Here is an 11,750-nt window from a genome sequence, read left to right on the forward strand (position 1 = left end):
CTTTTTTGTATTTTTAACACGGAACTTGTTAATTTTCCGCTGCAAAAATCTGTCAACTTTTCTTGCTAGGCAAGGAAAACATTTTTCAATAATCCAAATGGCAAGAAAAAAAGTTTGTGCATACATATGTTGGATAGGCTTGCTCATTCTTCTCACTCTATTTTCTTTTTTTTTTTTTTCGTGTGTATTCTAGTTTAGTTGTCTCTAATTAAAAGTCGTCTAGACTTTTACTCGATGGGACAAAGTTTTATGTGATTTTTGCATCTGATCTGACCAACCGGCCATTAACCGCAATTTCCAATTAATCAACTTGACTTGCATTACATAGACCAACAACAACAACATCGACAACAACGACAATAATCAGAAAGGGGACTAGCAGCAGGACTCCTGCAAAAGGACAATTGCCATATGGGCCATGCAAATGTTATAAAGTTAATTGCCATTCCCAGGCCATTTTACTGTCAATGACAGCCTTCCATGTCTCACACTGTGTCTCTATCACATCCGACCCCCCGGCCCCTATCTACCTCTCTTTGTCTCTGATTGTCCTTGCATCTATAGGCCAAACGGCACAAAGTGTTGGTCTGTTTGTTAGATAAAAGTTGATAATGTTTACATAAATTGCGGCGTTCAACCGATTTCAGTTTGCAGTTTGGCACAGTCGATGTAGGTTTCTCCAGTTTATCTGTTCTTTTTATTAAAGACAGTTACGAGAGCATTGCAAATGAATAGATTCAAAACCCCAAACAACTCACTTTGGTTGTTTGAACCAATAAGTTTTTGGAACAAGGTATTTGATACTTAAAAAATGAATACATTACATTATTCATCTCGAATTTGTAAGTTACGAGTCGTTTACTTATAAATTAAACTCTATTCCATTCGTTTTCGTTTGACTAACAAATGAACAATTCGGAAGCACTCGTTTGAATCGTCCTTGCTTTTCCAGATTCAAATGCATACAACTTTATAGTTCATAAAATTATTTACTTTATGAATATATAAACAGATGTAATGCTCTAATACATACACTACTTTAAGTAAAATAGTATAATTTACTCAAATGTTTGGAATTAGTTAGCACATAACCATGGATTTGTTTTCATAACGAATACTTTGTCGCAGCTTTGAACAAATTTTGGCCACTAATGCTCCTAATGTACATACATATGTTTATCGTGTAATATTCGAAAGACATTTTGTTTAATATTTTCACAAACATTTAAAAAAATAAGAATATTTTCTTATGTTTGATTTTAAAGGATAATAGATTTCTTTTTATGAACTTGCGAAGTTCCACTGAACATTTTTTGTTGTATTTTTCAACATAGTAAAATACAAATTCCGTTCTCGGTCCAGTTCTTATAATCCTTAATACACCAACGCTCTGCAGTCGAGGTACTACTCTGGCCTAACGTTGAAAACGCGTCAGACTTTCTTCTTCGTCTTCCTCTTCCTTTTTGAGTGGTATTTCGGAGCTTGGTAAGCTATAGGTCATTCTTGATATATATGGTTCGCCAGCAATAATTTTCTTCATTTTCTCTGCTAGCTTTGCATTGATTGCTGTAGAAGGCAGGGGAGTTCTCGCGTCTCTTGCCTAAGAAGCAGTCTTTAAAGGATTTTTATTTAACAGCGCTTTGGAATAGTTATTTGCCAATTGTAAGGCCCTCCAAGCAGGTTTTTTATAACCAACATTTAACCTCGACATACGAAGAAACCTATATGAGCGCGGCAACAATCGACCTATTTAGCCTTTGGCCATAGTTCTGCAATAAATGGGTATGTAAAAGATCTTAAAAGGGATACACACGAATAAAGGAAACAAATTTTGTTTTACAAATTTGCTAAATAAAGGAAAAATATCGAAATATTGTTACACAAGAGACGCCGAAACTGATAATGAACAAACTAAATTTAGGTCTATGACAAGGCCTACTGATTAGATTTGTTTCGAAAGATTATCGAATTGGAGTTTTCGATTAGAAGTTATCAAAATGTTACAAATGTCCCATATCTAAAGGCGCAATTGCATCATTGACATAAAGCTAAAGAAGCTTAATTGATGGTCATCATATCGTATCATAGAGTCGAAATCATTTCAATATAAAACCGCATTTACGAGCTCTGTTCAATTTGCATTAAAAGCCCCAAAAATTAATTGCATGTCATTAGCAGCAAATACATTGGGTAACAAGGAAATAAAAAACAACAACGACTTAAATACCTGGGTAACAAACATGAAACGGAATGGCAAACGCACACAGGTGTAGTGTATACAGGTGCAAAAGCAAAAGCTAAAATCAAGCATTTATCCATGCGATACGAGTGCCATTTACATGCCTGAAAGTATGCAATGCCAATGTGACTCCTTAACCCCTACCCAGCATCACGCAGGGTAACCAATTCAGTATTATGTATGCGTGTGTGTGTGTCCTATCGAGTGGGTGTGCGTGTGTGAGTATGTAGACTAATGTCCAATGATTAAATTTTAATTACCATGAACAAATCGAGTTTGAGTTACTGCTCCTGCTGTTGCATTTTTGCAAGTCTCATGGATATGTATCTCTCTTGTGCTCGTTTTTCATTTGGTTTGCCATTGATCAATGAATTGAATTGAATGCACTGACAGGATATAGTGGCCATGAGTACAGGGGGGTCCTTGGGTTAGGGACACTGATACAGCTTTGGCTAACTTCATTAACAGTTGCCATATTATTTTTCAATGGCAGTCCTTTTATCTCAACAACAAAAAGGACACAAGAGTTGTGAATGCAAAAGGGTTGTGATTGAGCAAAATGATTAGAGCGAGAGCTACAAACAAGGGTCTAACTTTCAGCTTGGTAAGCCAAAAAGGCATTGCGTTAACATTACTTCATTCGTTTTAAGAGCTTTAATACGCGAATTGCTCCAACATATCGATAATTTTCCGTATCTTTAGACTAGCTTTAAGAAATGAACAATAAATTGTTTAACTATTATATAGATTCTGACTCAGAGCCATAAATCTGAACGATAAAAACCCTTTAAAAATCTGTAGAATTCATTAGATCATCAACTTCCAAAGGTTGCTGTTAAAAAGAACGGATTCAAAGGGCAAACAGATGAATATTTGTATATATATAGGATTGAAACGAATAAACTACTATTGTCATTGCCACATAGTGACCGATTTATGACAGAAGATTAAAACTCGCAGATCGAGGATGCTACATAGTCGATCGAATATTGATTCCCAAGTATCCACCTTTATTCTAATATATATTGAACAAATTGTACTTGTTTCATTCACAAGCTCACCATATTTAAAAGAATTTCAATAAAATTTGAATTATTTTTTCTGAACTTTATTTCATAGGTATTTTTTTAATCTAATTAATTGCCCTTTGCTTTTGACCAATGCGCCATAAGTTGTGTGGGAAAAAAAAGAACATATTGAACCGATGTATGTATAGATATATGGCCACAACAATTTGCATTTCTTTATGGTGCCCACATATGGCTCTGGCCCTGTTCCACCAACTACTTCTGCTTCCAACTCCTTTTCCATGGGCAGCCACCAGTTACCAGCTTCAGGTTCGCGTCCAATTGCCCTTCCACCTTCGTTTTTCTGCTTTACACATTTTGCAAAACATTCAAGCAACTTTGCTCTCTCGGTTGCCTGCTTTATGTCTCTTCCATTATTGATGACTTAATTCCAGTTGATTTATTGAGGCCACAAACAGCCAACCAACAAAATGGCGGGAGGGCGTGTAGCCGGGTTGGCGGGCGGTTGTATTCAGTCAGCCATGTGCCCCAGACTGTGGCCAGAAGCTGACCAAGAGCACATCCTGACGGCAGCAAAAAAAAAAAAAGAAGAAAAACATCAACAGGAAAGAAAAAAACAGAACAAGAAAATGAAGGAAAAAACCAAACACAAACGTGTTTAATAAATAAGCCAAGTTAATATGTGCAAACATACTGGCTAATCAAAGGACTCTAAGCATCGAGTACACTTGAAGAAATCTGTAAGTTATTTTAGTGCAAAAATTTTTAGACTTTAAGTAGAAGTTTGCAAACAATTTGACGTTCATCACTTAAGCTAAACATTAACAAAAACAGGAAAAAACCAGAGGGCCGGGGCTAACTTCGACCGCGTCAAAGTTTGTATACCCTTGCAACTTTTTTGGTAACTCTTTCCTTACCTATAGCCATCAAAATAGAAAAACGTTTTATCTAAAAAGGCTAATCTTTGCGAAAGAACGGCCTACAATCTTAGCATAGGAAATAACGAAGATATTGATCAAAGTCACTGTTTTCCACCGATCATTCTTATGGGAGCTATATGATATAGTTACCCGATCTTGATCAAATTCGGCACAGTCATTAACAGATATATTAAACTAACAAATGTTTAATTTGAAAGCAATTGCGTCAAAAGTAACGAAGTTATTGACAAAAGTCACTGTTTTCGAAAGATCGTTCCTATGGGAGCTATATGATATAGTCACCCGATCTTGATCATATTTGGCACAGTCGTTTATATGTGTAATTAATTCACCAATATGAAATTTCATGACAATAGCTCAGAAAATAACAAAGTTATTGAGAAAAGTCACTGTTCGTGACTTTGCCATTTGTATGGGAGCTATATGATATAGTGATCCGATCCGGCTGAATCCGAGATATACAACGCCTGCAGTATATACAAGCTTACATGCAAAATTTCAGCTCTGTAGCTCTTACGGTCTAGGAGGAGTTTGCGTTGATCCAGACGGACGGACGGACGGACGGACGGACGGACGGACGGACGGACGGACGGACGGACGGACGGACGGACGGACGGACATGGCGATTTGAACTCGTCTCGTCGTGCTGATCAAGAATATATATACTTTATATGGTCGGAAATGCTTCCTTCTATGCGTTGCACACTTCTGACCAAAATTAATATACCCTTTTTGCAAGGGTATAAAAAACAAAAAGGTAAGAAAACTTTACTTTTTGAGCCATTAGCCTAAGAAGGACTTGCCTTCCGCTACTTGTCTAGCTCTCCTGGCACCGTGGTGCAAATGTCCAAGAAACTAATACACAGAGTTTTTTAGAAAGTTTTTAATAAACTAAACTATATCAAAGTCTGATTCTCATCTTTTTAAGATGGTAGAGTTACCTCATGAACACCTTGCTCCTGCGATTTATAAGTGTGAATCCATTCAAAATAATGTTTATTATTATATAAAAGGTCAACATTGAGAATTTCTATTAAATCAAATCCATTTGTATAATCGTTCCACTGTGCAGCAAGGTGAAGCTGTCGAAAGGTTGTCGAATTATGTTCGCCTTTTAAATAAACACAACGCCAGCGAAATATATTTTTGCCAAGCGAAATTAAAGGCAACTATGGACAAGAATTCTCATTCAACAAGGGCAAAGTTTTCACATTTTTGTTTAACATTTTCCAAATGCTGGTTGTATTTTTTTATCCATTTTTTCATTTTCCATCCTGTTTTTTGCCTGCATAATGGAATTAGTTAAATTTCTCTCAAACTTTCGCTGAACTTAAGCCAAAAAGTTTGTTTCTACTCTTTTCGTACTCGTGTTTGTGATGCGTTTCTGATGACGTTGTCGTGGAAAATGGCAACGAAAAACGGGCAATGGTAAAACTTTTCACTTAGAACAACACAAAAAGTCGAATTTTTAATTAAAATATTTATGAGCAGGCTAGAAAATGAAAATTTATCTTTTGCCAAAACAATCGAATCAGTTCAAGTGTGATAATTAAGAAGAAGATGACGACTGCCCATAAAAAGTCCATATATACCTTTCTATATCATATATAGACAAATAAAATGCCAAGTAAGATAATCTTGGTAATTAAAAACACATAAAGGCAACTCACACGCGCTTGGCATTAGTAATAACTTTAATCATAATCACATTTTTAATTACTTATATTTCGCATTTTGCTATTTTTATACCCTTGCAAAAAGGGTATATTAATTTTGGTCAGAAGTGTGCAACGCATAGAAGGAAGCATTTCCGACCATATAAAGTATATATATTCTTGATCAGCACGACGAGACGAGTTCAAATCGCCATGTCCGTCCGTCCGTCCGTCCGTCCGTCCGTCCGTCCGTCCGTCCGTCCGTCCGTCCGTCCGTCCGTCCGTCCGTCCGTCTGGATCAACGCAAACTCCTCCTAGACCGTAAGAGCTACAGAGCTGAAATTTTGCATGTAAGCTTGTATATACTGCAGGCGTTGTATATCTCGGATTCAGCCGGATCGGATCACTATATCATATAGCTCCCATACAAATGGCAAAGTCACGAACAGTGACTTTTCTCAATAACTTTGTTATTTTCTGAGCTATTGTCATGAAATTTCATATTGGTGAATTAATTACACATATAAACGACTGTGCCAAATATGATCAAGATCGGGTGACTATATCATATAGCTCCCATAGGAACGATCTTTCGAAAACAGTGACTTTTGTCAATAACTTCGTTACTTTTGACGCAATTGCTTTCAAATTAAACATTTGTTAGTTTAATATATCTGTTAATGACTGTGCCGAATTTGATCAAGATCGGGTAACTATATCATATAGCTCCCATAAGAATGATCGGTGGAAAACAGTGACTTTGATCAATATCTTCGTTATTTCCTATGCTAAGATTGTAGGCCGTTCTTTCGCAAAGATTAGCCTTTTTAGATAAAACGTTTTTCTATTTTGATGGCTATAGGTAAGGAAAGAGTTACCAAAAAAGTTGCAAGGGTATACAAACTTTGACGCGGTCGAAGTTAGCCCCGGCCCTCTGGTTTCTTCTTCTTTTGTATTTTGTATTCTTGAGATGGGAACTTTTCTGTGTTTGACAAAAGGCATTGAGAGAAGATTTCATTATGATATCATTTCAGTTGGTAAATATTTGAAATTAAAGTCACATACAGAGCCGCATTGACACTTGATGGCGCCTAAAGTGAATACAAATATAAGTATTTTGTTTCCATTGAATTGAAATTATGCATCAGCTGAAGGTTTTTCAATCAATTTTAATTTTAAAATGTTAAAAAAATTTCTTCTTAAAGCAACCATTTTCTAAGAAGTTGTCATTTTAAAATATAAATTATTAAAAAGGGGCAAATAATTTAAAAAGTATACTAACAATAAAAGGTAAGTAAGTAGCATTCTAAAATCTCTTAAATTTATAATCTTTGGTTTGAAAGTTTTATTTCATCAATAATATTTAAGGAAAAAATTATAAAATAAATACAACAAAATATATTTTTGTATTTTGCTTTAAGGAATTTTTTGAGATGCCAGCTAATAAAACTTGAAAAATTCGGCTATTTTGGAAAGAAATAAAAATAACTATTTAAAGAAAGTTAAAAGAAAGAACAAACGTTTTTCTTTTTGTTGTGGCTTGTAAGTAAAAACCAGTAAAGTCAATTGTGGGCTATATAGCAAAAGACCGATTGGGCATTGTCTTGACTTACCTCTATTACAGCCCTGATCTCATCAATTATTGTATTGTATTGTAAGCAACCGTTTTTTTCCACACAATGTTCATATATTTTTAGAACCCGCCCAATAATTTGCATATTTATCGCAAAAGTCAAACTGGTAACAATTAATAATACCTTTTAATATTATTAGTACTTGGCTATTTAATAAATTTGTTGCCAATCCGGGTTCCGTAATCAGAATTGTCGATAAGCAAAAGTGCAACAAATAAGAGAAAGAGAGAGTGAGTGAGATAGTAAGACAAATAGGATTAGCTATCTGTCTTTAACTATTGTTAGTGTCATTGTTTAAATAGATGAATTAGATAAGTTAATCATAGAATTATCAATATCATGAGTTTTCCGCGGAACTGGTTTTTTATCTCGTTGAAATGTGTTAATATCGATTTGATTAAAGTCGAAGAAAATATTTCAAAATTTTCAACTACTTGCAAAGTCTTTTTGTTCGCGGAAAAAGGGCGAATTGATAGAAACTCTGTGTAAACTTTGGCTTTAGACTCAAATAAATTCAAATGTAAAATTCTTGATGGTTTATCTGCATCATAGACATAAAAATCGAAACATTTTATATACCTTTCCACTCTAATGACACTTTTTACGATACGCTTCACTGACAAATTTTTTTTGTATATTATTTTATTCATGCTATATTTTTATTTTTTGTTTATGCCATAAACGATAAAGCCGCAAAAATATCAACAAATAAAAAAAAGGTTGCCGATGCTAAACGTCTGATAGAGGAAAAATCATTACGTCAAGTAAATAAATACCATTGAGAAGTAAACAACAAAATAGGGAGAAAGAGAGAGAGAGAGAGAGAGACAGAGCAAGCGAGAGTAAACAATGCAGACATAAGAAATAATATTGAAAATAATAATGAAAATAATGGCAAAAAGCAAAGCAAAAGACAAAGTCAATCACGGGAAATTGTCGAAAATAATAACAGATAATAAAAAAAGTCAACCGTAGCACAACGACTAATGTTTACCCTTGGAATAACAAATATAAATGTTAGAACTTCAGTATGGTTTAAGACGAATGGTTTATTCTTTCTAAAAATAATTGTATACATACTTCAATGTATAAGTCTAGGTATAATCTGGCTATGCTCAAGAATATCGAATGTAATTTAGAAATCTCTGTCTGTGATTAACAAAGTCTGAGTTAATCACAGACTATCAAAGTGATTATATATTTGGGAACTCGAAACATATTTGAATTCTAAATGTAAGAGCACGTTAAAACTATTTGTCGTTCTTCCTTCATTGTTTGAAGTAAATGAGATTTTTCCAACTAAGTTGTGTAAAGCATTCTATACCGATTTTTTTTTTATATTTTCAATAATGGGATAGTTAGAATTTCCAATTACTTTGCATAATATAATTGCAAAATCTTTATTTCAACAAACTCACTATACCCTGTTTTGGTAAGGGGCCAGCAGGAAAATGAAGTTCACAGAAATTGTGAGACCCAAAGACACTTTGTGTTATTAAATGACAGACAGACAAATCAAAATGTGACAATGACAATAGCAAGCACGATGACGATGACACGAAACGAGGACCCGTAGGACTCGAAGGACTCGCCTGGCAGAGCACAGAGAGTTTGAGAAATTTCCGTTTTGGTGGCAGGTGGCATAAAAATGCAAACAAAACCGCACACGAAATCAATGTAATTGACGAACTGAATGAATGAGTGCTCGCTCACTCGCTCGATGGGTGAGTGATTCGTGCACGCTTTTCTTCATTTCCACATTTTCCTTGTGCCCTCTTTCCCCTCAGCGCCATCCATACGGTTTTGCCTTTTGTTTACTTTTGTCTTCCAAAGTCAATTGCACGGCAAGTTGGTATATTTTTTTTTTGTCGTTTTGGGGGGTTTTTCATGTTTGTGGAGAAGAACAAGTGAACTGTTTGCGTGCCATTTATGTTGACAGTAAATGCCGCTTAATGATTTCATTTTTTGGTTAGAAATGACATTTGAATTGTTGTTGGCTTTCAATTCTTTTTTCACCCTGATTTGACAAGGATTACTCAACTTAAGAATTAAATAGACTTAGACAGAGAAATCGAATTTTTGGCCTGTTAATTCTTAAATGAAGTTGTAAAAATACATAATTCTAAGGTTTCATAGTAGTGGGAAATAAATTACATAAATTACATTAAATAAATTAGAAATTTAGTTAAAACAAGAACAGGTTTCAGTTTCCAATTTATCATTATATTCTTTAGAATCAAGAATACAATGATTCTTTAAATTTGGGATATAAAAAAGAAAGCTTTGCTTGTTCTGCTTCGTAATTGTCATTTGTTGTAGGTTTTTTCAGCAGATAAATCCATTTTTAATTAGAGTTTCGTTTTCCTAACTAAAACAAGCAAATAGACTTATTCTTGTAAAAATAACATTTAAAAACATATTAAAATATGAAAATTTGTAACAACTGTTTGTTCTTTTTACAGACTTTTTATTTTTGGCATGTTCAAACTGTTGTTGTCTGGTGAATATTTTTCATAAATACATAAATGAATGTGGAAAAAAAGAAAACCGCAATGAAAACGAATTTCCATTTTTGTCTCTGTAATAAAAAGTAAATTGTTTAATTGCAGCTTTATTAAATTTAATAAAAATGCATATGCATGCCGACATGACACGCCCCCTCAGCACCATTTGGCAACACTCACATACACACACACCAGCCAGCTCAATTCACATACATACATATATACATGTACATACATCTGTATGTAGAAAGGCAGAGGCGAATGAATGACCGAATTCGTCCTGCAACGAATGACATATGGGGCTATCTAATAGTAAAATAAGATAAATATTTCTTTTCTTAAGTGAAGTTAAACATTGACTAAAGGGGCATCGGAAAACTATTTAGAAACTCAGACAATCAAAATTGAAAGTAGATAAGCAATGCAGACGTTTTTTCACAGGACATCTTCATCCTGGACTCATCAATTGATTGTTACTATGATAACCGTATTCAGCCACACTAATTGTGGTAGAAAAAGGGCACTCTGACCCAAGAACAAGTCACAATAAAACTTGTGATCTCATGGTAAGATTTATTTAAAAACTAAGAAAACTACAAAATTGAAATAAATGTTGTGGAAAACGAATGATTCAAATATATTTTGAAATTGATCAAGACTGGCTTTTAGGTCAATAAATCTTTCTTTTTTATAAGATTTTTAATTATAAACAGCACAAAAATTGAGCAGGTTGACTATATATGTATCTATTTCAAGAACCACCAAGTTCTATCATCAGCAGACTTCGCTAATTAATCCAGAGATGTAATGACCATACCATACCGTCAAAACTAAGAGTAGTTGGGAATTTAATTTTGATTTGATTTGACATGAGCTGGTGCCAAATGTTATGGAATTTCATCAACCTATTTGGAGTAAAAAAGCTCTTAAATAGATAGTGTCAATAAAAGAGAAAAACATAATTAAATGAATCGTAAAAGATGCGTTAGAAGATTTATTCTATGTACATAAGTCTCAATAAGTCGCAATATTGAGAATATGGAAATCTTTTTCATTAAGAATAATTCTATTATGCATTATTCCCTTGCAATAAATATAAAGAAACATTTTGCTAGTGAATAGGCGCCTTCTGCCTTTTTTCAGCGAATATTTGTTAAACCGGTCCTGTGCATAGGTAAGGATAGCGATTCGTCTCGCCTTTCGCTCCTTTCCTTTTTTTGTCGTCCGCCAGTTCCGTTAATCGACTGCACTTTTGCATACTGTTGACTGCACAACACACGCACAGCCAAAAATGAGGGGGAGAGAGAAAATTGGAGGCGCGACTGGGCAGAGCAGTTGTCCTGGACAGGACATATGCTCTCTGTATGCGTTACTGTCCTTTGTTGTTGCCACAGACCGTTCCTTTTCAATTTTTATTTTGGCATTCCCCCCATTTAATTTGGACTTTTGCTTTTGGCGCCAGCTTCTGCTGCTTCCTTTCATTTTAATAAAGTTCGTCGGGATTTTTTATTTTTTGGTTTGGTCCACAGAGAGACAGCTCTGTATATATTTTTGTTCCAACTGTTCCCCAGTTGAGTCAATTGTTATCTCCATACCAAGCGATAAGTAAATATGCAATTGGTTTGGTTTTTTTTTTATATTTTTTGGAGAAGGTAAGGGGGAAATGGGAAGTGGTTTTTGGGTGGTAAGTGCATCTACGGCCAGACTTTTGAATTGCACTTGGATTTCGGTTCGTCCGGTACGTGCTAT

The sequence above is a fragment of the Drosophila willistoni genome (assembly GCF_018902025.1).
Source record: "Drosophila willistoni isolate 14030-0811.24 chromosome 2R unlocalized genomic scaffold, UCI_dwil_1.1 Seg167, whole genome shotgun sequence".
NCBI lineage: Eukaryota > Metazoa > Arthropoda > Insecta > Diptera > Drosophilidae > Drosophila > Drosophila willistoni.